Raw genomic sequence first — 25,143 nt, 5'->3', positions numbered from 1 at the left:
AATAATGCTCCCCCTTGACCCTTTATAATAATGACTCTGTACCTCCTTATAACAATAATAAAAAACACTTCTGTGCTTTCTTATAATAATAATGACTCCTTGCTTCTCCTGTAGAAATACAAGGCACCCCATAGCAAAAGTCCTATCACGTCACAGTCAAAGTAGGGCATATCTCCCGACTTTTTAAGAAATAGATGATACGTATTGCAGCACTTACAGTTATTTTGCCAGTACTAAAGCTCTTAAGTGGTCTCACCCACAATGAGTCCAATTTCATAACCCTGTAGAGTGTTATGTCCCCACACGTTATGGCGACACCACACATTATGACTGCCCCACAAACCCTACCCAAAAGTATTATCTCCCACAAGCACTCCACAAAGTAAGATGGTCAACAGAGTCCCCCATACAGTATGGTATTCACCATAGCCCTCAATGTAGAGTAATGAGGTATACCACAGTCCCCTATATAAAGTAGGATGTCCACCAAAGCAGGAGTCTAAGTCCTCAGACATACAGGGTGGTAAATGGTATTCTGTGCAATACTATATGATGACACCATATTTTATGTTGAATTATTGCTTAAAGGGTTTACTTCCTAACTTTGTTTCTGAAAGATGGAGGATTGGTAAATCATAACCATTTTTGGGCGACCATGTTACCTCCACACTGTGCCTATGCCCAGAATTAACCTCTGGACAATTTTGCTCCAAGTCAAGGTTATGAGGAAGCTCATTTCCCATTGTCTCCTTGAGTTCTTTGCAGCTTCTGGAAAATTTTCCAGATCGTTTAGGACTCTTTTCTTCCAGGAGCTTTCTGAATGGTACAGGAGGGTTGTCCATTATATAGAGGAAAGAGTACCCTTACAATAAACTAGATGGTGGCCCGATTCTAACGCATCGGGTATTCTAGAATATGGCCAGCGGGGGTTATATTGACCTTCTGACAGCCCCCGATCTCCTCTCCACGCTCCTGGTATCTTCCGGTCCCAGTAATGCTTAGCACGAAGGACCGGAGATGACGTCACTCTCGCGAGAGCACAACGTCATCAGCGGTCTTTCGATCAAAGCATTACTGGGGCCGGAAGATGCCGGGCGCGTGGTGAGAGGAGGGAAAGAGTCTGGGGGCCGTCAGAAGGTGAATATATCACTATTTTTTATTTTAACTGTATTTTTTACAGGTTTATTGTACTCAGGGCCTGGAGGAGAGTCTGGGTACCATCCGCACATTGAGCGCTGCGCCGGTCATCTCCTGCCGGTCGTCGCCGCTGACCTCCGTGCGGCAGGAGATGACCCACGGCAACCGTCGGGAGATCTGCGGCTAGCGCCGCAGATCTCCCGATGGTAGCGGTGGCGTGCGTCGTTCGAATTCTGCGCCAATTCGCGGCCGGACTGCGCCTGTCGCTGATTGGTCGCGCCCGGCCGGGGATTTCTGTTCTCCCGATGCGGGATTTCTGTTACAGACAGACAGAATTAGACGATTATATAGCAAATGTGATGCAGTGACCCCTGTTACAACTAGAGGGCGATGTATGTGCTCCTCAGCATGTGTCTGGGCGTTTCCTTGATTGTGATGGTGAAACAGTGACCGGCATGATTGTAAATGGCCGGTATGTGTCGCAGAGGTGTTGTTGTGCTGGGATTTTTAGTCCATGAGTTTGTTTACCTATAAGGGGGGGTTTTAGGGCTAGTCGGAGAGCTGGGCGGGATCGGCTAGCCGCACATGCACCGCCCACATATGGGGGTGGTTTGGGATATATAATGTGACTGAGGTCTGGTCACAGGGTGGAGTGTTTTAAACCTGAGTGGTCAGAGTGCAAGGTCCTGAAAGGCCTGTGTTGGGATTTGCTAACTTCCTGAAGAGCGCATGGTGAGGCCTTGAACCTGGAGGCCGGTGTGTTGGGAGGTCCTGGCCGTAGGATCGGATCCCTGAATATCACCCAGTGGGGCCTGTGTGTTGGATGGTCCCAGTGGGGACGGATGTCCTAAATAGCACCCAGTGAGGCCATGTGTGAGCTGAGTCTGTAACAACCCTGCATTGGGAGAGCGACCAACATTGAGGGTCTGGACTATCGGGAGTACCCTGGTCGCAAGGACAGTGATCCCAGCAATGCAGCTTCCTCGGGGGAGAGAGAACTGACAAGGAGTCAGCGTCTGGAGCAGGAGCTCCTGTAAGGTACATCCATAGACTGTTGGTGCTTGTATTGTTCTATGAACGTTAAGGAACTGTTTGGCAAGCCATATGTTGAAATATTATGGATGGTGGTAGGCCTGTGACATGCAACAGGGCCTACCGTCTGGTTTCTGCTGTGTAAAATAAACCTCATAGACTGTTTATGTGAGCAAAACCGTGCCTTTCTTCGTTAATCCTGTGCCAAGCGAGTGTCCCCCCAACACAAGCAGTAGGCGCTGTCCTACATAAAGCACATATTTTTTTCTTAGAAAAGCCCTCCTTGTCTATTAGTTATGAAATTTGATGAATACAGAAGTTGGACATAAAAAGCCCTAAAAGAAAAAAAAAAAAAAAGATTTTAACTTTTTCATCTCTTATTTCATTTAAAACAACAAAAAAACAGCTTCAGCTCACCCTGTCTATGACTCACTGTAAAGCCTCTCTCATTTTACATGTCTGTCACTTTCATGCCCGTGTTCCATTCATTTTTTTTTTTTTTTTGTGGGGGGCATAATATGTTTGAGGCTATGTGCCCACGTAGCGATTTTTAAGCGTTTTTGCCGCGATTTTCAGCACGAAAATGCTGCGAAAACGTTTAAAAATCGTGTACAGAATGCCCCCATGCATTCCTATGGCATTCCGCACATGCTGTGCTAATGCTGCGCTTTTTTCCGCGGCGGAATCGCATCGCGGAAAAAATCGCAGCATGCTCATTCTTTTGTGCGGAATCGCAAAGAATTGCCGCGATTCCGCACTCATAGGAATGCATGAGAATCGCTGACTTCCCGCATGTGGCTAGGCCCACCATGCGGGAAGTTAAGCGTCTCATGTGCGGTTGGTACCCACGGTATGGAGGAGAGGAGACTGTCCTCCAGGCCCTGGGTACCATACCCCTGTAAAAAAAGAATAAAAAATCGGGGTATATTTACCTTCCGACGTCCCGCGCTGCATTCCCGGCCTAAGCGTTCCCAGTAATGCCTTGCGGCAAGGCCCTGTAATGACGTAGTCTCGCAAGGCATTACTGGGAACGCTGTGGCCCGGGATGGCAGCGCGGGACGCCGGAAGGTAAATATACCCCGATTATTTTTAATTTTTTTTAGCATTTTAACATCCTATCTTTTACTATTGAAGCCGCATAGGCAGCCTCAATAGTAAAAACCTGGTCACACTTGTCAAACACTATGTTTGACGAGTGTGACCAACCTGTCAATCACTTTCCAAGCGATGCTTCAAATCGCTTGGAAAGTGCTTGAATATCGCACGCGAAAATCGCGGCAAAATCGCGATCATAATTGCGGTGAAATCGCGTGGAAAAAACCACGCGATTACTGGAAAGGAGTCCGGTTTTTAGTGTCCGGAATAAAACGCTACGTGGGCACATAGCCTTAATTTTGTTAGCTTTGCGGATCAATCTCATCTTTCTTAATCAAAATGAACGGGTTCTCCAAAATGCAGACAACTCATGTATGTCAGCCGTGTTGGATCCATGTGCTGACCCCTTTTCACTGACAGAAGTTCCACAAACTTCCATCAGATCTGTCTACGCTCATATGAGAAAAACGGATGACGCAAGGATTGTACAGTCAAAAAAGCAAAAACGGATGAAAATCAAATCTAGCTCACTGATGAAAATCTATCCACTTTCTGCTGACAAGAAAAAGATGTTAATCTGACATTTCATTTTTTTGTTTTTTTTTTTGTTTTTTTTGTCTGGGGCCTCTTTATTCAGGAGGCAAGAGCTAAAAAATCCACCTGTTCTACACAGAGCTTCGCAGCCCAGGTGAAACGCCCGCCACGATTATACGTACACAACGTTAGTTCTCATGTTACAAAGAAGTGTGAGACTTTCCCAAAACACAATGCCCAAGTCCTAAATAACTCTGCCGTATAGTATTACATATTCATGCAACCCCTTTGTATCTCACAATTACTGCTGCTAGCAGGGGACCTACAAATCAGCCCCTAAAGTAGCCGGATTCTCATGTTTCCGTGAGACTATAAACATGGACGGCTCTATCGCTGCCTATCTGCTCTGGCTCTGCAGCCTCCCTGTTTTTCTTGGAAGTCGCTAATCTGAGTCACTTAGTAGCAGGTATGGAGCAAGGCCAAGACCTCAGGTCTAAACCAGTAATTCTTCAAGTATTCAGTGACAGAACCTGGGCACAGATAGACGGAGTGCACTGTTTTACACAGTCAGGTACAAGCCAATATCTAGTGTCACTAATTAGATGTTTATTCTATCTACACACTGCTATTTCACAAGTATCTTTTTGCAGGTTACATAAGTTCTTAAAGACACACTGAAAATATACAAAAAGTACGGTATGTAAAAATAAATCAAATAAAAAAATTCCAGCTTTTTCTCAACTAAGTCTCCTCTTTTTTAGGACTATAGATTAATGCAGACTGAAGAGACGATGGAGCTAATGAGAAGTCACCTACCATAGTACTGACAGAAAGACCAGGTGTAGTGTAAAGCATGGGTGACATAACCCAATCTGCATGAGACAGGGAGTGGACAGTTGTTTCACTAGAGTTTTTTTTTATTGTCATCGAAACTCAAACTTTTAACATTCCAGGTCCATAACATTACATGAAATTACAAGAACATTTTACTAAACCATTTAATCTTGCCATGCCACATGTCCAATCTCGGAAACAAAGTAGGCCGCAAATGTATCCCTCATTTGGGCAACTTTCCTTGTTGTCCTCAGAGGGTGATGATGGCAATCTAGCAACGGGTTACAAGCAGGTTCATCAAGTTCTAAGTTCGGTCGCTTTTTAGCCATTATGTAGTTGTGGACAACCACACACGCCTTGTGCCCTGGTCAGTCGGTAATTAAAAATCCTTTTTGTGTGGTTCAAGTCCCGATTGGAATATGGTTTAGGCCATGTGCACATGATGCATTTTTCCTGCGGATCCGCAGCGGATTTTACTGCGCAGAAACGCTGCAGATCCGCAAAGTGATTTACAGTACAATGTAAATCAATGCAAAAAAACGCTGTGCAGACGCTGCGTTTTTTTTTGTGCGGTACAAAAAATGCAGCATGTCACTTCTTTTGTGCGGTTTTCCACCTGCTCCATTCTCCAAATCCGCAGGGGAAAACCGGAGTGGAAAACCACACAAAAACCGCTGGAAGACCGCAATAAAAAAGGAAGAAATCCGCAAGAAAAATGTAGGTCATTTGACCAGCGGATTTCTTCAAATCTGCGTGGAAAAATACACAACAAATGGCATTGGCGGGCCTTCAGTGTTGGGAAGTGGTCGTGGCAGGGGAAAATTAAAATTATTCCCGTACAACCGCTGGCCCATGTCCGAGTTTTTAAATGTCTGGGAGTCATTACCACGGCCAAAAGAACCAATGTCCATGGCGAGAAATCTACAGTCCGCAGCTGCAATCGCCATGAGCACTACAGAGAAGCATTTTTTATAATTAAAGTACTCGGATCTACTTAGAGCCGGTTTGGTAATCCTAATGTTTTCCATCCACTGCTCCCAAACAGTTGGGGAAATTACAAATTTCTCAGAATTTTTCTGCAGTTTCCTGCCAGATTTCCATGGTGGGTAGGGGGATAAATTCCTCACGCAGAACGTCCCACAAAGCCCGCCAGGTGTCTGCAACAATCCCAGAAAGGGTGGAAACGCCAGTCCGGAACTGGAAATGGAGCTATGATTGGCAGATTCCTAGCTACCGTAGAGAGCCTAACAGAGAAAGAAAAAAAATATTCAGAATATTATTATTTACGACAGGGGTTTTGAAAAACAAAAAGGAAAAAAATTAAGTACATTATTAACAACAATAATTATGACAGGCGTTTATTTTTAAATATTACGTACCTTAGTGTCACCAGCAGACGTTCCACAGCAGGAATTGCTCTACAGAGCTGGGTGTCCTGCCTGCTGATGGCTCCTTGTACACGACTCAGTAAATCCCGGAAGCTCTCTTCAGACATCCTCGTGTAGTCAAAATATTTATCCGGGTTTTCACAGAGCTCATTGAATAAGGAGTGGTAGGCTCCACGGCTATCCCGGACTTCAACAATGGGGTGTTGCCAAAAGCGCTGACGCCGTCTTCTCCGTCTTTGTCTTTTCCGTTCTTGCTCACAAGCAAAGGCAAGAAACAAGTTGACATCCAAATCCAGATTACGATAGAAACTGTCCATGCGAAGATCCATCTTGACGCAGGATACAGCAGCAAAATCAGAGGATTTGGTCTGTACAAGAGTCTATATACAGAAATCTCATGAGACACGCCCATTGGGCGTGACTTGTGTCAAGGAAAATCTCCTGGAAAAATTTTTCCCTATGGAGCGCATGCGCCTAAAAACGCAAACACATACAAACGCTGCGTTTTTTAATGTCATGTGTAAGATGAAGCGGCTAAAATATGCTGCGTTACCATGCATTTTTGCATGCGTTTCTGGTTGCGTACGATACGTTGCGAACTCATCCGCAAATGTGAACCTAGCCTGACTGCAGCTACTGAGCATATGAGGCCACCGGCAACGTGTATATCATGTGGATGTTCTGTAAATCAATCAGGTCGCGGGAAGAGGGGGCGCCAGAACAAGTTTGTAACAGCAATCTCTGAACACAGACGTATTTTGTTTTTATTAACGCTGAAAGTTTGCAATGTTTTGCTTTACCGAACAGAAAAATGAGATATTTAATCAATGAAACAACTTATTTGAAAGGTACCAACGCCTTTCGTGTTTTTTCTTTAACTTATGCAAATTGCCTCTTCAGAGAGGAAGAGGACTAGAACTCTAGTGCCACCTACTGGCAGTAGCGATCCTAAAAGTCATTATCGATCTTTTAAGGAGACTTGCCAAGGCTTTTATCCCAAGTCATATGCCAAGGCTCATTAAAAGGTCGTTATTGACTTTGAGGATTGCTATTCCAATGAAGAGGCAATTTGCATAGTTAGTTTCCCAGAGGAGCATGCATGGCATATAACTCTCCTCACTCTGACATGCCAGGCCTGGCTTGCCACGCTTTACAAAGAGAAACCTTACCCCTTAGATTCCAGTTCTTTTACCTAAATAAAGGAAAAAAAGAAAAATCACAGAAAAAGCGCACTCACAGCCAGATGTGGATATGCAAAAAGGACTTTGATTAATCAAACAAATGCCGGGAAGGCCGAATACATGATAAAAACAATTAAAAACCACCAAAATGGAGAGGGTGGGCAGGTGAAATAAGAGCATGCATATGTAAATAAAGCATACAAGACATGATGTAACAAATATTAAATCTCAACAATGCTCTTTTCTCCCAGCAAGTGTGAAAGTTGATATATTGGATTACTTAATTTATTTATTTGTCTCTTATCTCCAAAAGAAGTTCCAAACTATAGCCAATATATAATATATGATTTCACAATAAAGAGAACAATTATGCCAAGTGGACCTGAATCTTAATACACAAGAGGCAATGTGCCTGATACACATATGTGGGCGGGCAGCACGGTGGCTCAGTGGTTAGCGCTGCAGACCTGGGTTCGAATCCCACCAAGGACAACATCTGCAAGGAGTTTGTATGTTCTCCCCGTGTTTGCGTGGGTTTCCTCCGGGCACTCCGGTTTCCTCCCACACTTCAAAGACATACTGATAGGGAATTTAGATTGTGAGCCCCATCGGGGACAGTGATGAAAATGTGTGCAAACTGTAAAGCGCTGCGGAATATGTTAGCGCTATATAAAGATTATTATTATTAGAAAAGAGACAATGTCAATTTTACATAGTAATAATGTGTTCAGACAGAGCCATGAACAAAAATCATTCCATCCATGTAAAAAAAAAAAAGGGAAAGAGAACAAAAAGCAATCAATAAGAATCACATAATATTTACCGAGGGAGATCACACTGCCCGCCAGCACCCAACGCGTGTCGCTGCAACCTGAAGCTTCGTCTGCAGCTACCCCTGACGATTACAATATTCTGTAATGATGTAGATAAGCGCCCGGTCAGACCTGAAAAATAAAACTTATTTTTCTTATTATACTCACCCGGGGGGGGGGGGGTCTGGTTCGATGGGTGTCGCAGGTCCGAGTCCGGCGCCTCCCATCTCCTTGCAATGCTGCCCTCCTGCTTGATTCATGGCTCCCTGGCGTACTTCTCTGCCCTGTTGAGGGCAGAGCAAAGTACTGCAGTGCACAGAGAAAGGTCGGAGAGGGCCAGATCCTGCACTCTGCAGTACTTTGCTCTCAATAAGTACGCCTGCGCAGAAGTGCGATGCCGGGTAGCCATGAAGCAAGCAGGAGGGCGGCATCGCAAGAAGATGGGAGGCGCCGGGCCCGCAACACCAATAGGACCGGACCAACCCCGGGTGAGTATAATAAAACTTATTTTTCTTACCTTTCAGATCTAGCAGAGGGCTTATCTACAGCATTACATAATGCTGTAGATAAGCCCTGAAAGGCAGTGGTCGCATCTTATAGCGGCCAAAACAGATGACAGATTAGCTTTAAATACATGTATTTTTGGCAAAGGAAAATCGTTCAGTTTGGCTTTAACAACTTCTATGTATCACAATATATAACGAGCTGCAGAATACATTAAAAGTAAAATACATCAGTGGACTCATCTGGCTCCTCTGGTTTGGTATCCCTTATGTCTCTTCTCTTGAATGATAAAGGTTACAGATTCTATCCCTGTTCTCCTGAATGGCAGAATCTGCCACACTTGTCTCAGTTACCCTGAATGATGGAATCTCTAATCTTATCTTGCTTCTCCTGAGTGATAAAATCTGTAGCCCTTATCTACCTTATCCTGAATGGCATGATCTATAAAGGTACTGTCACACTTAGCGATGCACCAGCGATCCCGACCAGTGATATGACGCGGTCAGGATCTCTGGTACATGGCTAAGTGGTCGCTAGTGAGCTGCCACACAGGCAGATCTCACCGGCGACATCGCTGGGGACGGGGGTCGCTACTTACCTGTCAGACGAGGCGATGAAGATGTCCTCCCACCCGCATCCACGCGTCGCTCGTCGTCACAGCAGGTGGCCCAGCAGGAAGCTGATGACGAGAAACAGTCCAGGATGTTCTCGCACGATCAGCGATAACCAGCGGGGGAGTGGTCGGAGGTAAGTATCGCTATAACGTCACAAAAACAAGTGACGTTATAGCGATATTGCTAGCGATATCGCTTAGTGTGACAGGCCCTTAACCCTTATAGCTCTTCTCCTGAATGGCAGGAACTGTAACCCTTATCTCTGTTCATCTGAATAATCTTCTAAACTGATTCATGAGAAAATAAAAGTTGAACTTTAATGTGGTTACTACTCAGTGTAGAAGATATTTTGGAAGAAGAGCGTTCAGAGCTACTGATCTTCCCATTCAGGAGACGAGACATAAGGGTTTACAGATCGGAGCTGACCAATAAGTCTACTGTGTATCATAATACATAGTGAATTTAGGTTTTATTATAACTCTGCAACATAATTATTTACGGGAACAAAGAAACATTATGGTAATTTAGGTAAAAAAAAGTCTACCAAAAGTTTTTGATATGCATAAAATCTGAAAAGATTGAATACTTCTAGGAAAATATTTCATGGTTTCATTGCTCTATTGTAGATAGTGATGAGCGAACATGCTTGGATAAGGTGCTATCTGAGCATGCTCGGGTGCTGAGTGTGTTTGGCGCACTCAAGCATATGTTCATTTAAGGGCCTGTCACACTAAGCGATATCGCTATAATGTCACTGGTTTTTGTGACGTTATAGCGATATTGCTAGCGATATCGCTATGTCTGATACTTACCTCTGACCGCTCCCCCGCTGGTTATCGCTGGTCGCGCAAGAACGTCCTGGACTGTTTCTCGTCGTCAGCTTCCTGCTGGGGCTTCCTGCTGTGACGACGAGCGACGCGTGGAGCCGGGCGGGAGGACGTCAGGATCGCACATAACACACAAGTAGCGACCCCCGACCCCTGCTATGTCGCTGGTGAGATATGCCTGTGTGGCAGCTCACTAGCAACCACTTAGCGATGTACCAGAGATCTTGACTGCGTCATATCGCTGGTCGGATCGCTGGTACATCGCTAAGTGTGACAGTACCTTTAGGGATTGTCTGCTTGTTAGGCAATCCCTGCATGTGTTGTGGCTGTCGAGACATGCAGGCACGGGGACTTGAACATATTTTTCGAGCACGCCGAAGACAGTTAGTTAGCACACAAGCATGGTCTGATAACACCTTATTCGAGCACGTTCGCTCATCACTAGTTGTAGGCTTTCAGTTTGTTTCCCTGCACTTTAGACCAGAAATGGCTCTGACAAAAAGGCATAATGTGGAACCATAAGTCTGTTTTCAGGGGCCAAGTGCTTACATGCCCTTGTTATGATTATTTCCATTGAAGGAGAACTCACCACTTCTCGTGGCAGCCTGTTCCACTCATTGATCACTCTAACTGTCAAAAAGTTTTTTCTAATATCTAATCTGTGTCTCCTCCCATTCAGCTTCATCCCATTGCTTCTAGTCTTTCCTTGTGCAAATGAGAATAAAGTTGATCCTTCTACAATGTGACAGCCCTTTAGATATTTGTAGACAGCTATTAAGTCTCCTCTCAGTCTTCTCTTTTGCAAACTAAACATTCCCAAATCCTGCAACCTTTCCTCATAAGACAGGGTTTGCAGACCGGTCACCATTCTGGTCGCTCTTTTCTGAACTTGCTCCAGTTTGTTGATGTCTTTTTTAAAATGTGGTGCCCAAAATTGGACACAATATTCCAGATGAGGTCTGACCAAAGAGGAGTAGAGGGAAATAATTACTTCACGTGATCTAGACTGTATGCTTCTGTTAATACATCCTAGAATTGCATTTGCCTTTTTTGCTGCTGCATCACACTGTTGACTCATATTCAGTCTGTGATCTATTAGTATACCCAAGTCTTTTTCACATGTGCTGTCACTTAGCCCTATTCCTCCCATTCTATATATGCTTTTTTCATTTTTATTGCCCAGATGTAGTACTTTGCATTTCTCCCTGTTAAAAACCATTCTGTTAGTTGCTGCCCACTTCTCCAGTTTATTTAAATCTTTTTGAATCCTCTCTCTCTCTTCTCTAGTATTAGCTATCCCTCCTAGCTTTGTGTCATCAGCAAATTTAATCAGTTTACCCTCAATTCCTTCATCTAAATCGTTGATAAAGATGTTGAACAATACAGGGCCCAGGACAGAGCCCTGTGGTACCCCACTTGAGACATTCTTCCAACTGGATGTGCAGCCATTTACGACCACTCTTTGGGTCCGATCACTAAGCCAGTTATGAATCCACCTAACAGTTGCCTTGTCCATTCCATACTTAGTCATTTTTTCAATAAGGATTGTATGAGAGACTTTGTCAAATGCTTTGCTGAAGTCAAGATATACTATATCTACAGCATTTCCTTGATCCACCCAATCAGTAATACCATCATAGAAGGAAATTAAATTAGTCTGACATGACTTATTAGTTACAAACCCATGCTGACTCTGTTTAATCACTTCATTCTTATCCAGGTATTGACATACATGTTGTTTAATAATTTGTTCAAAGATCTTTCCTGGTATAGAAGTCAGACTCACCGGCCTATAGTTGCCTGGGTCCACCTTCTTCCCCTTTTTGAAGATAGGAACAACATTTGCTCTTCTCCAGTCTTCTGGCACTTCTCCTGTTCTCCAAGAATTTTCAAAGATTATGGAGAGGGGTTCAAAAATTTCTTCTGCTATCTCCTTCAGTACTCTGGGGTGTAATTCATCTGGACCTGGAGACTTGAATACATTTAGGTTAGCTAAGTGTTTCCTCACTATCTTTCTGTTTATAGATATCCTGGATTCTTCTATTCCCTTAATAGGACAGTGAATAACAGTTGATGTTACATTTCCTTTCTGAGAGAAAACAGAAGCAAAATAGGAATTTAAAAGTTCAGCCTTCTCAACATCCTGTCTTACCATTTCATCATTTTCATCCTGTAAAAATCCTATAGCATCTTTGACTTTTCTTTTACTTTTGACATATCCCCAAAATCCTTTATTATTGCTTTTGACATCTCTTGCAAGCCTCAATTCATTTTCAGCTTTAGATAATCTGATTTGTGCCTTGCAGGTTCTGCAGACAGCATTATATTCTTCTTTAGATATGCCTCCTTCTTTCCATTTTATAAACATTTTTTGCTTCCTTTTTAGCATGTGCTTAAGTTCTGTGTTCATCCATCCTGGTTTCCTTAAATGCTTCCTATTCTTCCCTCTTTTCGGAATTGTTAACAACTGTGCTTTGAGAATTTCATTTTTCAAGATTTCCCATCCTTCCTGGACATTTTTGTCTTTAAGGATATCCAGCCATTGGATCCCTCCAATTCTCTTTCTGAATCCCTTAAAATCTGCCTTTCTGAAATCTAACCTTGACGTCTGAGTCTTCACAGGTCTTCCGCCTCTAGTTATCCAAAATTCTAAAATAGCATGGTCGCTACCTCCTAGGGTCCCATCCACTTTTACCTCCTCAACCATTTCCTCCCTGTTTATAAGGATTAGATCCAAGGTAGCAGTTCCCCTTGTTTTCTCCCTTACCTTTTGGAAGATAAAGTTGTCAGCAAGAGAGGATAAGAATTTCCTTGACCTGTTAGTTTTGCCTGAGAGAGATTCCCAACAAATGTCTGGATAGTTGAAATCTCCCATGACAACTATGTCATATTTTTTGGAGAACTTGGCCATTTGATGCATAAAGAGTTCATCCATATCTTCGGCTTGCACAGGCGGCCTGTAGTAAATGCCTACAATGGTGTCCTTTCCATTGTTCTGTCCTTGTATTCTTACCCAAACAGTTTCCACAGAACTCCCAGTCTCTGAAGCTTCAATCTCTGTGATGAACACATATATCCAGCCATCTGTTGCATCTGTTGATTTTTATCCCTCCAGCGAAGGAATTGATTCTAGAACTGATCCCATCGTTTTCTACGGGATCGTTCGTAGAATTGCATGCAATGGATTTTTTTTTCTATGGATGTGCATAAAGTTCACAACTTATCACCACGAAATGCAAAATGCCGGATCCGGCTCCCCCCCCCCCCCCCCCATTGACTTGCATTTGCGCCGGATCGCGCCGGATGGCCATGTGTTTCATCCGGTTTTCGCCGGATCCGGCAATGTGTCGCGATCCGGCGTCTGGAAAAAAAACGGCTACTGTAACGTTTTTTGTCTCCGGCAAAAAAGCCGGCTTTTTCAAACAATGAAAGCCTATGAGCGCCGCAATGCGCCGGATCCGGTTTTTTTGGTCTGAGCATGCTCAGTAGCTCTGCCCACAAGACACATATATAAAAGCATGACAGTGGGACCCTCAGCCACACCCAACATGCCACCCAAGACAGCAACCAGGCGCAGGAGACCACTGCAGCAGCACCATCAGCACCACCACCACCCCAAATGGAGCAGCATGCTGAACAACGGGAGGGGAGTCCAGCAGCAGATGAGAGACGGTAATTATCAAATCCCCCATTCCTCCAAACTAGGGCCATGGAATATCAAGATATTCATTGCCCCTTTGTTTCTCTTTATTCAACAGCCGCCCAAGAGATGCAGCACCAGCAACAGTGGCAGCACTGGAAGCACTGGCAGCAGCAGTACCACCACCCACAGGCATGGAGTCTGGCCAGCAGGAAGACAGCACATCTTCTTCTGGGAGCCCTCCCTCGCATCGTCAGCGTTTGACGGTAAGTTTTTATTTCCAAAATCCATCATCTCTGTAATATATGTCTATTCATTGCCTTTTATTTCAAAACAGGAATCACAAGCTGAAGAGGAGCTCCCAGAAGAAGGAAGGGGTGGACAGACACCGGGAGTGGGCTCACAATTGGTAAGATTTTTTTCATCAAACGCAGAAACACAACATCACACTACACACAACACATAGAAAACAATGTTCTGCAGACCACACACAGCAAACAAATGCCTACATCCAAAGACATAACATTTTTTGTTTTCTTCTCTAGTCTTCCCAGTCTGGTGCTCGGCCAAGAGGTCCTCGCAGTGCCTCCCAGGGTCGTTGGCGACAGCAACGCGGCAGTCACCAGCGTGTAAGTATAAATATTTTTGCTTTGTTTTTTTGCACTTTTTATTTCTTTTCTTTTGTGGAGGCTAATTATGTTATTTTTGTCTTTTTCTTTAACAGCCTTCACAGTGTGCTCCCGACTCTGACGGTGAGGATGGAGGGATTGATGTGGACCACCTCATCGATCTCGTCAGAGAAAGGGAGCCGCTATGGAATATGGCTGACCGCCGCCATGCTGACCTGATCGTTACCCGACGACTCTGGGAGGAAATCTGTTCGCTCCTTGTGGACCGCTGGGAGGACCTCGATGTTCGGGCCCAGATTAAAGAGCGTAAGTATATACAGTACCGGTTGCTTGATGTAAACCAGTGTTTCCCGAACTCCAGTCCTTGTGGTCCCCACGGATCATGTGTTCAGGATTTCTATTTACTATGGAAATCCTGAAAACATGACCCCTGGGGACCATGAGGACTGGAGTTTGGGAAACACTGATGTTGTATACTAACCACTCCTTTCTCGTTTCAGGGGACAGAATTGTGAAGCGGTGGCGGTCTGTGAGGGATCGTTTCAAGAAGGAGTTAAATAAAGAGATGCGGGCCCCGAGTGGATCTGGTGGACGCAGGAGCAAGTACAAGTACGCACAAGCCCTGTCGTTCCTCCGGGAAACAATGGTCACCAGAAGGTAAATATTACACACCACATGTGAAAAAAAATGTTTAGATGTAACTTTTTTTTTTTCAGCCAGGGCCATACCATGTCACTATTTTAATTGTTTTTTTTTCTCTTTATTCCACAGCCCGGTGAGCAGCACTCGGGAGCCTGCACGATTGGACCCTTCTGAGGCGATCCCTGTGGAGACCGGCACCGAGGGACACTTCGACCGCCCCGGTACATCTGCACCTTCCCAGCCTTCCCACACATTCGACCCATCTGTCCCATCCACCAGCACAGGAGCATCGTGGCCGCCTACATTACATGAAGCTGCTGGTGAGGAGATCGCTTTCCCTTTACCCCACCCTTCTGCCCCTGCCACCTCTAGTACACCTGCGGGTACTGGGCGGCAGAGGGGTCAGGAAAAGACTTATGCGCCAGAGTTCTTGCATCTTTCCAGAACTGTCTAAAAGTCTTGTCAGAGCAAATCTCCGCAGGCTTTCAGCAGATCAACTCCAGCATTCTGGAGGTGAAGACACTTCTGCAAACCATGCATTCAGAAGCAAGATCTTCGCCAAACCACACCTTTTTCAGGTCTGTTGTGGAGCGCATGGAAACGCTTTCTCCTACCCAGCAGATGCATGTAATGCATTCATGCCACGGTGCTCTCCAGCACGTTACCTCCCAACCTCCTCCTCCCACCACAGTAGTTCCTCCACCTGCACCCCCTCCAGCCACTTTCCAGCAACCTCCCCAGTACCAGACATCTCCCCACTTTCAGCAACCTGCCCCATACCAAACTCCTTCCCCGTACCAAACTCCTTCCCCATACAACTTCCCATCAACATCATCTGCTCCTACAGTCCCTGCCCAACCCTCCACTCCACCGCCCACCACCTCTTCTGCCTCCCACATGTCCACCCATTCTGTAGCTTTTTCCACACCTTCACCTCTAACTGTTCCTTCCCCACCACGATCCCAGTCCTCTCTCCACACTCCCAGTGTCGAAGTGTCCCGCAGCCCCTCCAGCACTATTTCCACCCCACACTACACCGAGTTATAATGTTTTTTGTTGTAATAGAAATGCCCATTTGGTTGGTTTCAAACATTTATTAAAGTTTTTTAAACTTTAAAAACATTTTACAAAAAAAAAAATATTTTAAATAAAAGTTAAATTATCGTTTTACAATGGTTGTCTGTCATTTCTTTCTGCGGCGAACTATGTTTAAAAAAAAGGTTAAATACAGGGTATTTCAAAGGTAAAAAGGTATTCAAAACCAGGTATATAATTGTGGGTAAATTTTACCTTTTTGCCACAGTTGTGTTCCTGGTTGTGTTTGAAGCAAAGTATTTCACCTAAAAAGTTGTGTTTATTGTTGGTGATTTCATAACAATGTACACAACTTTTGTTACAAGGTGAAATACTTTGCATAAAACACAACCAGGTACACACCTGTGGCCTAAAGGTAAAAATAGTAAGACCATGACAAGATAGCCAACTTTGGTTGGCAAAGGTATATACTGTTGGTACAGAAGGTACACAAGTTTGGTTAGGGCACAAATCTTTCACACTCTGTCATCCTGCCAGTGTACTCTGCCTTGAGGTGACATAAAGTATAGTGCAAAATTGTCCCTCATTACTGAAACCGTCACAGAACGTCTAGTGGTAATGTCATGGTAATCTTGCAAGGTGGTTTCTTCAGAGGTGTCCTCAATGGAAATGGGTTCCTTGCAGCTAACAAAATTGTGGAGTACCACGCAAGCTTTGATCACCTCGTCCACAGTTTCTGTCTTGAGGTTGATCGCAGTCAATAGGACCCGCCATTTGGCTGTCAGAATACCAAAGGTACATTCAACCATTCTTCTTGCTCTTGTGAGGCGGTAATTAAAAATGCGTTTTGTTCTTGTCAATCCTCTGCTAGAGTACGGTTTCAAAAGGTGTTCTGACAGCTGGAAGGCTTCATCCCCTACACAGACAAATGGCATAGGTGGACCAGATGTTTGCGGCAGCGGTCTAGGGGGTGGGAACTGGAAGGTGTTTCCATACAGTTTACGCCCCATGGCAGACAGTTTGAAAACTTGAGAGTCATTGGAGCGGCCATAGGCCCCAATATCAACAGCAATAAATTTGTATTCCGTGTCAGCGATGGCCATGAGGACAATTGAAAAATATTTCTTGTAATTGAAATATCCCGATCCGACTGGCTTTACAATGCGGATATGTTTCCCGTCCACAGCGCCCAAGCAGTTCGGAAACTGACATATCTGTAGAAACTTTTCTGAAATTTCAATCCACCTCTCTGTTGTGGGCTCTGGTAAAAACTCTTCAGCTAAGGAGTCCCACAGTGCACGGCATGTGTACTTCACTATTCCAGATATGGTGGAAATCCCGAGTCTGTACTGGAAATGCAGTGACGAAAGGGATTCTCCAGTTGCAAGAAATCTGTGGGGAATTAAAAAACAATTAGTTTTAAATCACAGCATTACATACCAAAACTCAGCTATAACACTTGGAGATACAAACTACCACCAACAAGATTGCAGTGAAAGTGTGCTCTGATGCGAGCACATCCAATAAATGTGGCTTACCTTAAAGTCACCATCAGACGCTCTGCGGGTGAAACAGAGAAGCGGCAATAGGTGTCCGCTTTTCTTATGAGGTGTGCAATGCGCTCCACCAAGTAATCAAAATTCTCCATTTTCATCCGAACATATCCAAAAAATGTATCTGGGTTTCGTCTAAGGTCCATGCAGAGTGTAGAATAGACCCCACGCGTCATTCTCTTGGCTGTGATGGGGTGGATCCACAAACGTCGTCTACGATGCCTGATGCGCTGCTGTCTCGCTCTCTCCTTCTCCAGAACAATCACCCTCAAACGATTCGCCTCCGCTGTAAAATCCGCCAAATTCTTCAAAATATTTCCAATCACAACATCCATCTTCACCAGTAACTTGCTCTTCTCTCCAACCTGCACTTTCTCCTCTACAACCTGTCAAAGAAGGGCTGTAGGAACACGCTATATATAGTTTTTCAGTAGCTAATCCCGTTCGGAAGGCCACAAGGGTCAATTTTAAAAACCGGATCCGGCGTAATCCGTCAAAAAACGGAACAAAAACCGGATGAGACGGATCCGGTTTTGTCTGTCAAGAACAAGACGGATCCGGCAGAAAAACAGATCCGTCACATCCGGTTTTACGAAATATTTGCCGGATCTGGCGCTCCGGCACGACGCCGGATCGCGCCTGACGCCGAAAACCTGATGTGTGAAAGTAGCCTTAAAGGGAATCTGTCACCCCATTTCTGCTGCGGTCACCACCATCATGGGCTTATCTGCAGCATTCTGTAATGCTGTAGATAAGCCCCCGATGTAACGTGAAAGATAAGAAAAACAAGTTAGATTATACTCACCGGGGGGTCCGGTCCGATGGGTGTCGCAGTCCGGTCTGCCGCCTCCCATCTTTTAGCGATAACGTCCTCATTCTTACTTCTGCCGTGGCTCCTGCACAGGCGTACTTTATCTGCCCTGTTAAGGCCAGAGTAAAGTACTGCAGTGTGCAGGCGTCGGACCTCTCTGACCTTTCCCAGCGCCTGCGCACTGCACTACTTTACTCTGGCCTCCTCCTGTTTGGGAAGATTTTAGTTCCGCTTTTTTTTATATAAAGCACCACTCCAATGGAATTTTTTTTACATTTGATTAGTGGTAACACTAATGCATGTTCCCTGTCCATAGTAAAATGCTTACCAGCCGCTGTTTTCCTCTGTTCTTGACCCCCTCCAGAAGGGGGCTGGGGAGGGCACAGCCTAAAGGAAGCCCCCCATGACTGCAATGGGCGGGCAAGTTTTAAACTTGTTATGGCCGGTTCGAAATGATTGGCTGGGATGGGCCAGGGGAGGAGTTCGAGGTGGGGGCAGCCTGGATAGTGGGGAAAAAGTGCAGGAAAAGCCACACTTCATCATCCGTAGCAGAGGAGAGAAGACCCACCCACTTTCCCTGTTGTGCGGTAGTACAGAGTTGAGGGATTAGGGGATTCATGTACTGTACATATATATACAAAAAAAAAAATAAAAAAAAAAAAATCAAATAAATATATAAAGTGTAAGAGAAATTTTGGTGAGAATCCATATGAGGCGCTGTTGTTGCTGTCGTCACAGTGGCTACGGGGCGGGGGGTGGGGTTCTTGGAGTTGGCGGTGATTGGTCGGGGAAGGAGTTGGAAGTAATATTCCCGACAGTTTTTTAAAATGGTATGGGGGATCTGGCATTTTGGTTATGGGCTCTGGACGGGGTTTTTACCTCGGGAGCTCTGGTGGTTAGTCTCCCGGAACGGAAGTTACGGTGCCCTCGAGCTGGGCTGGACGGCTGAGGGTAACATGGTGGTCGAGTTTTTACATTGGTTTTTGGGCCAAAAAGGTTTTATAGCCAGATCTTTTAGCTCCAAGAACCCTCCCCTCATATTATTTGCATTATGATTAATATTTTGATGTTTATTGTTAATGTTATTGTTCGTTAATAAAATCGGCCACTGTGGCCAAAATTATCCAAAGAATTTAAAATTGTAGTGTGTGTTATTTTAGGAGTGGGGGGATACTAGGAGCTGGGTAGGTATTAAACAAAAAAAAAAAAAAAAAAGGGAAAAAACTGTAGTCGCCATATGCGGTCATGTTGTCTTCTGCAGATATTGACCTGTTATAAGAGGTGTCATTTGGTATGTGAAATGTTTCGGTATTTTTATCCACATATGGGATGAAAACCGAAAAATTGAGGTATGGTTGATTTCTATACTTTGTCAGTGGAGCCCTAGAAAAATCTCTATAATCTGAAGCTTGTGACAATTGAAAAATAATTTAATGCATGTTATCGTACAACGCATGTTCTGAAGGAGACAAAACACATCTCACTTTGCTAGCTACAATGCCAGCAACGTTCATCTTCCTACAGATTATTTTCACAGAGAAGTGAGGAAATGGCGGGACAGCCAGGAATGCAGCTTAAAATTGTGCACAGCGTTTCCTTGCTTTTTACTTAATGTCTGTCCATCATGTTGTCAACTTCTGCTGAATTTCCTCTGATTGTTTCAGCCTAAGTGCAAGAATGCAGATGGGCAATCTTATGATACTTGTTTGGAAGTGACGCGAACTAGTGATCCCCACAACAATGAAATTCTCTGGGCTCAATTATGGTAAATCAGTGTGTGTCACTTCTTGCTGCGATCATCTCTGGTCCCTCACTCAGAGGAAGGAGCAAACAGACAAAAAGAACACGGTGCTGCGGAAGACGTACTAGTGACACGATGTCATGCGATCATAGAAAAACAACGGTGTAATGCTCAGCAGGGACAAGGACATTAGTCTGAATATTAGAGGGAAGGAAAATACTAGTATATGTGAGCCACACTTCAGGTGACCAACCACATGGACAATATCAATGGTACATAAGTCCAGAATCAGATGGCCATAATGAGAGTTCGCCTAGGCTCTAGATCTCTCTAGAAGCCACTTATGAAACATTTGGCTACGCAAATATATTAGGATAAAAAAAATAATATGTTTTGGTGAACATTTTGCACCTTAATCAGATTTTCACACTGATGGTGAAAATCTGCACAGAAACGCGTTGTTTTATTATTTATAAAATTATTCATTTGCACATGGAGCTATTCTCAGATGATACCTCCTATGGCAGCGCCTCTCCAAATGTTTCACAAGCGGCTTCTATAATAGTTGGATATCTTTTGGATCGCACAGCATTAGGGAGCAGCAGCCAACACCTTTTGGGAGGTGCCTCCTAGAAGCGTTTTTTCATAGATTTGTGCCCATCGTCTTCATAGCTATGAAAGGTTAGTACCTTACTTTCCTGCAGTACTATAACCTTGTTCCAGGCTTTGTGTGTGTTGTGTTTTTTTTTTTTTTTTTAAGAAAAAGATTTTTCATACTTTGATTTTGCAGCTATACTTCGCCATGCGGGCCACCCATCATTGTTCCAGGGCCTCCAATTTTGCATTCTCCAGATAAGCGAGGAGTTTTTATCGGTGCGCACCGACTTCAGACCCCGACAAATACTCTGCAAACTTTTCAGTCATTGCCCACACCAACGTCAGCAGTTCCAACTTGAAAGAGCTGCAGTTGTCCAGGTCAGGGCTGCCACTAGCAATTTCAGGGCCCCATACTGGCAAAATTTTCGGGGACCCCTTGAGACTCTGCCCAGGCTCTACCCCTCGAACTGTCCAGTCCCACCGCTCTCTCTTGGAAAAACTCCACTTCTCACCAATCACACATTAACAGTTCCCATCTCCAGATCGCACATATAGCCAGCAGCTCTTGTTTTGGCCAAAAGGAATTTTTAAATCTGCCATGACAAAGTAGACTCTTTTGGCCGGGCCCTACTCTAACCTATTAAACATTTGTTAAAATATCCAATACAATTTAGGTATATTTTTAATTTATTTTTCAATTTTTAAAATGACCAATAATTTCACATCCAAAGGGACAAATACCACTGCACCATGACCAGACCATATATTACCACCACATAGTGACCTGTCATACCACATACAAGGAACAAATACAGCCGCACCATGCCCAGACCACATATTACCACCACATAGTGACTGAATACTACAATACTGATCATTAATAGAAAAAACCCATAATACTATCACCATAAGTGCCATTATACACAGGAAATCTGTACTTCATATGCAGTGTCTGTGTACAGGTAATACAGTGATCACCAGTGACAGTATACACAGGAGCTCTGTATATATTGCAGCGTACAGGTAATATAGTGATCACTACTGACATTGTACAAAAGCCCTCTGTATATAGTGTATAGTGCCAGTGTACAGGTAATACACTGACTCACCAGTGATGTCTCTAGGTGAAGTCCTTCAGCTTTGATTTTCATCTTTCATCCAGCACAGACCGCCATCACGTCTTCCAGCCAGGGCTTGTCTCTGCAGGAAATAACTCCGTTATCTAGAGTTCTACTTGCAGAACACATTAATTTTTTCCCAACTTCTACAATACACCAGATGAAGACAAAAAGGCGACATAGTGTCGCTCTGCACAGTAACAGAACCTCCCCCCATTTAAAACAGTACTCTCAAAAAATAAAATACATCACTGCAATAATAATATCCTTTAATTAGCCCCTATGGTAATAATATCCCCTATCCTGGCCCCCATGTGTCTCATTCCTGGCTCCAGCCATATTTTCTATCATCCTCCCCTCATGAGTATCCGTTCTGCCCCATATGATCTCCCGATCCTGCCCCATCTGTCTACATCCTGCCCCATGATCCTGTATTATGTGTCTCCCATCCTGCCCCGTGTCTCGCATCCTGCCCCCTCCTGTGTCTCACTGTCACATTCTGCCCCTTCCTGTGTCTTACTGTCACATTCTGCCCCTGTGCCTCACATTCTGCCCCTTCCTGTGTCTCCCTGTCACATTCTGCCTCGTGTCCATTCTGCCCCCTCCTGTGTCTAACTGTCACATTCCGCCCCATCATGTCTTGCCTTCTGCCCCAATGTCTGCCTTCTGCCCCAGGCCCCCCCGGATTGGTGGTTTCAATAAATAAAAAAAAAATTAAAAAAAACCGAACAAGATCGATCTTCTTACCTGGGCGCGCTCCTGCGGCGAAGCTCCCTCCACGCAGCTGACAATGATGTCAGACGCCGGCGACGTGTACAATGCGGCTGACGTCAGCTGCTAGGTTCCGATTGGCTGGTGGCTGTTAACCACTAACTTGCGGGCCAGCGGGCCCGCATGTCAATAGCGTTCAACTGCCGCAGTGCTGCTAAGGGCCCGGTTTAGCCTGCCGGTAGGGGCCCGGTGAGCAGATGAGACGGGGCCCGATGTGGGCCCCCTCTGCCCACCGGGCCCCATATGCCAGTCAGGGCAGTAATGCCCTGATGGTGGCCCTGGTCCAGGTTTCATTCTGAGTCGTGAAGAGATCGGCTCGCATAGCCTATCACTTACTCTTTACCTTCCTGCATTTGTGAGAGGAAGGCTCCTAGACCATGTAGACTCCCATCAGTGTGGAGGATGAAGGGCTGTGAGGAATCTGCATAAGCGATTATTGAAGCCTCTGTCAAGGCCATCTTCAAGGCTCTGAAGGCTTCTGCCTGGTGGCTTCCCCACTGAATAGTTTGATTCTTCGAACCAGAAGGTACTCCCTTTAGTAGCTCCAGAAGCGGGTTAGCTATACAGGTGAAATTATTCACGAACCTTCGGTAGTACCCGGTGAGTCCCGAGAAGGCCCGAACATCTTTCATGGTTGTCAGGGTGGGCCAGTCTTTTACACCCGCTATTTTTTTCACACACCAGTCTCACTCCTTCAGCGGATACGATGTGTCCCAAATACTCAATTTGTTTGTGAAAAAGGTGACATTTCTAGGGCATTAACTGGAACAATCCCATGGGCAGTATGAACACAGTCTTTGGCCGGTCGTGTTCAGCCATGGCCACCTGCCAGTACCCGCTGGCCAGATCCGATGAGGAAAAATACTTTACCTTTCCAAAGGCAGACAGCGATTCCTCAATCCTGGGCAATGTGTAGGATTCCTGCACTGTACAAGGATTCAGTCGTCTAATCAACACAGAACAGCAGAGTTCTGTCCTTTTTACTAATGAAAACAATGGGGGATGCCCATGGGCTGTGACTCTCACGTGTGACTCCACTTTGCAGCATGTGAACCAGCATCTACTTTACCTCCTTGTACATCTGAGGCGGTATCTGTCAATATCTCTCTCGAACTGAAGCAGAGTCCCGTCAACTCAGCCTGCATCTGCTCAAGGATTCTACGACCCTCTTTAAAGTTTCCAGGCAGATGATCCGGTGTCATTGTAACAGCTACGGTCCATAGGTCCACTTGCTTAACGGCCAACTGTATGGTCTTTGGTAGCATCAACTCTTCTGGCATTCCCTGTACCTGAGACACTTCACTCTTGGGTGGGAGAGTAAGATTGTCTTCCCCCAGGTTGACGCACCGCATCACAACATTAGCGTCATAGACGACAGTTAATGTCTGAGCGACGAGGAGTCCTGAGGGTACCTGTTCCACCGATGTTGGCTCTATGTGAACTTCCACCCCTTCGAGAAGCGTACAGGTGCGTACCAGCAATGTGAGCACAATCTGACCAGGCGGTAGAATGTGTTTAGCAACTGCAGGAACCATCACCTTCCCCAGAACCTTCCCAATTCTTGACATTTCTTGGGGATGAGCAGCCCATATCAATTGCTGAAATATCTTCTTCTGGGGGGGTGCATGGACTCCAACGATCCAAGAAGGCCTCTTGCGGCTCACTGATCAGAAGGGTTCCGATTTCCTTTAGGACATTCATCCCAAGAGTCACTGCAGGCCCGTCTCTGGTGACCAACACGACCCCTTTCCAGCCCACATTCTTTCCACACATTTTAATCTCCATACATACCACCCCTGCAACCAGGATGGGCAACTGGTTGGCCGTCATCAGTCTGATCACTGGTCCCCATTCCAGCCGCGACATTTCTGGAAGATGACGTCTGAAATACGCTTCCGGCATGGTGGTCACTTGCGATCCAGTATCAATCAAGCAATGGACAACTCGCTCATTCACTTCAGCCCAGGCGGTGGGGCTTGTGAAAATTAGACTTTCGGGACTACCTTCTCTCCTCCTCAGTCTCTCCGGCACCGGGTGCCATCCCCCAGCCACGGAGCCCACTAGTTTAACGGCTGCTGAGGTAGAGACCGCCCCATCGCACACATCCTCGGGCATAGTGTCCAGTATTTCCACATCTAAAACAAGTCGGACTGTATTCTGTACGGGGTTGTCCCACTCTCTGGCGAGGTTCGATGAACAAGCGGGTCTCAGAATCACTCCGGTCTCTGGGCACATCTTGGGCTGTGGTGGGGGCTCTACTGAGGACGGACCACTCTTCCCCCATTTCTCGTATTTCCTTCTGGATCTCCTGGGCCCACTCTGGCTCAGCGGCAGGCAAGGTGGGTACGTCATTGCTCTGGACCAACCCTGCCAAGGTTGCTGTCCCCTGCTCCTGCTCCCTCATGTGCGCTTCTGCCTCAATCTCTAGGAAAGTCATGCGCGGATTGGTACGCAGGCGCTCCCTCAAAGCTGGTTTAAGCTATGTGTCCCTGATGCATGCCACAAATTGGTCCCTTAATATCACATCAGGAGGCCCCATTCCTATTTCCCCCACATCATCCCATTTGGTGATAGATGTGTGCACCTCCTGCAACGCATTCATTTATTGGGCTACTGATTCCCTCTCCCCCTGGACGCGGCAAAACAAT

The 25,143-nt window shown here is 45.3% G+C and overlaps 1 long non-coding RNA gene across 1 annotated transcript in view; it reads left to right on the top strand.

Annotated features, from left to right (window-relative positions):
• Positions 1-1,719: 1,719 nt before the first annotated feature.
• LOC141097218 (uncharacterized) overlaps positions 1,720-25,143 on the top strand; it is a 58,641-nt gene continuing 35,217 nt past the window's right edge. The window contains exon 1 of the long non-coding RNA XR_012233879.1: positions 1,720-2,175. This is a non-coding gene — a long non-coding RNA (uncharacterized lncRNA). The remainder of the gene's footprint in view (positions 2,176-25,143) is intronic.

Source organism: Dendrobates tinctorius, unplaced genomic scaffold (assembly GCF_039654945.1).
Source record: "Dendrobates tinctorius isolate UK_male_01 unplaced genomic scaffold, ASM3965494v1 ptg000083l, whole genome shotgun sequence".
Taxonomy (NCBI): Eukaryota; Metazoa; Chordata; class Amphibia; order Anura; family Dendrobatidae; genus Dendrobates; species Dendrobates tinctorius.
The sequence above is the reverse complement of the archived record's forward strand: the minus strand, read 5'-3'. Positions and strand labels throughout refer to the sequence as shown.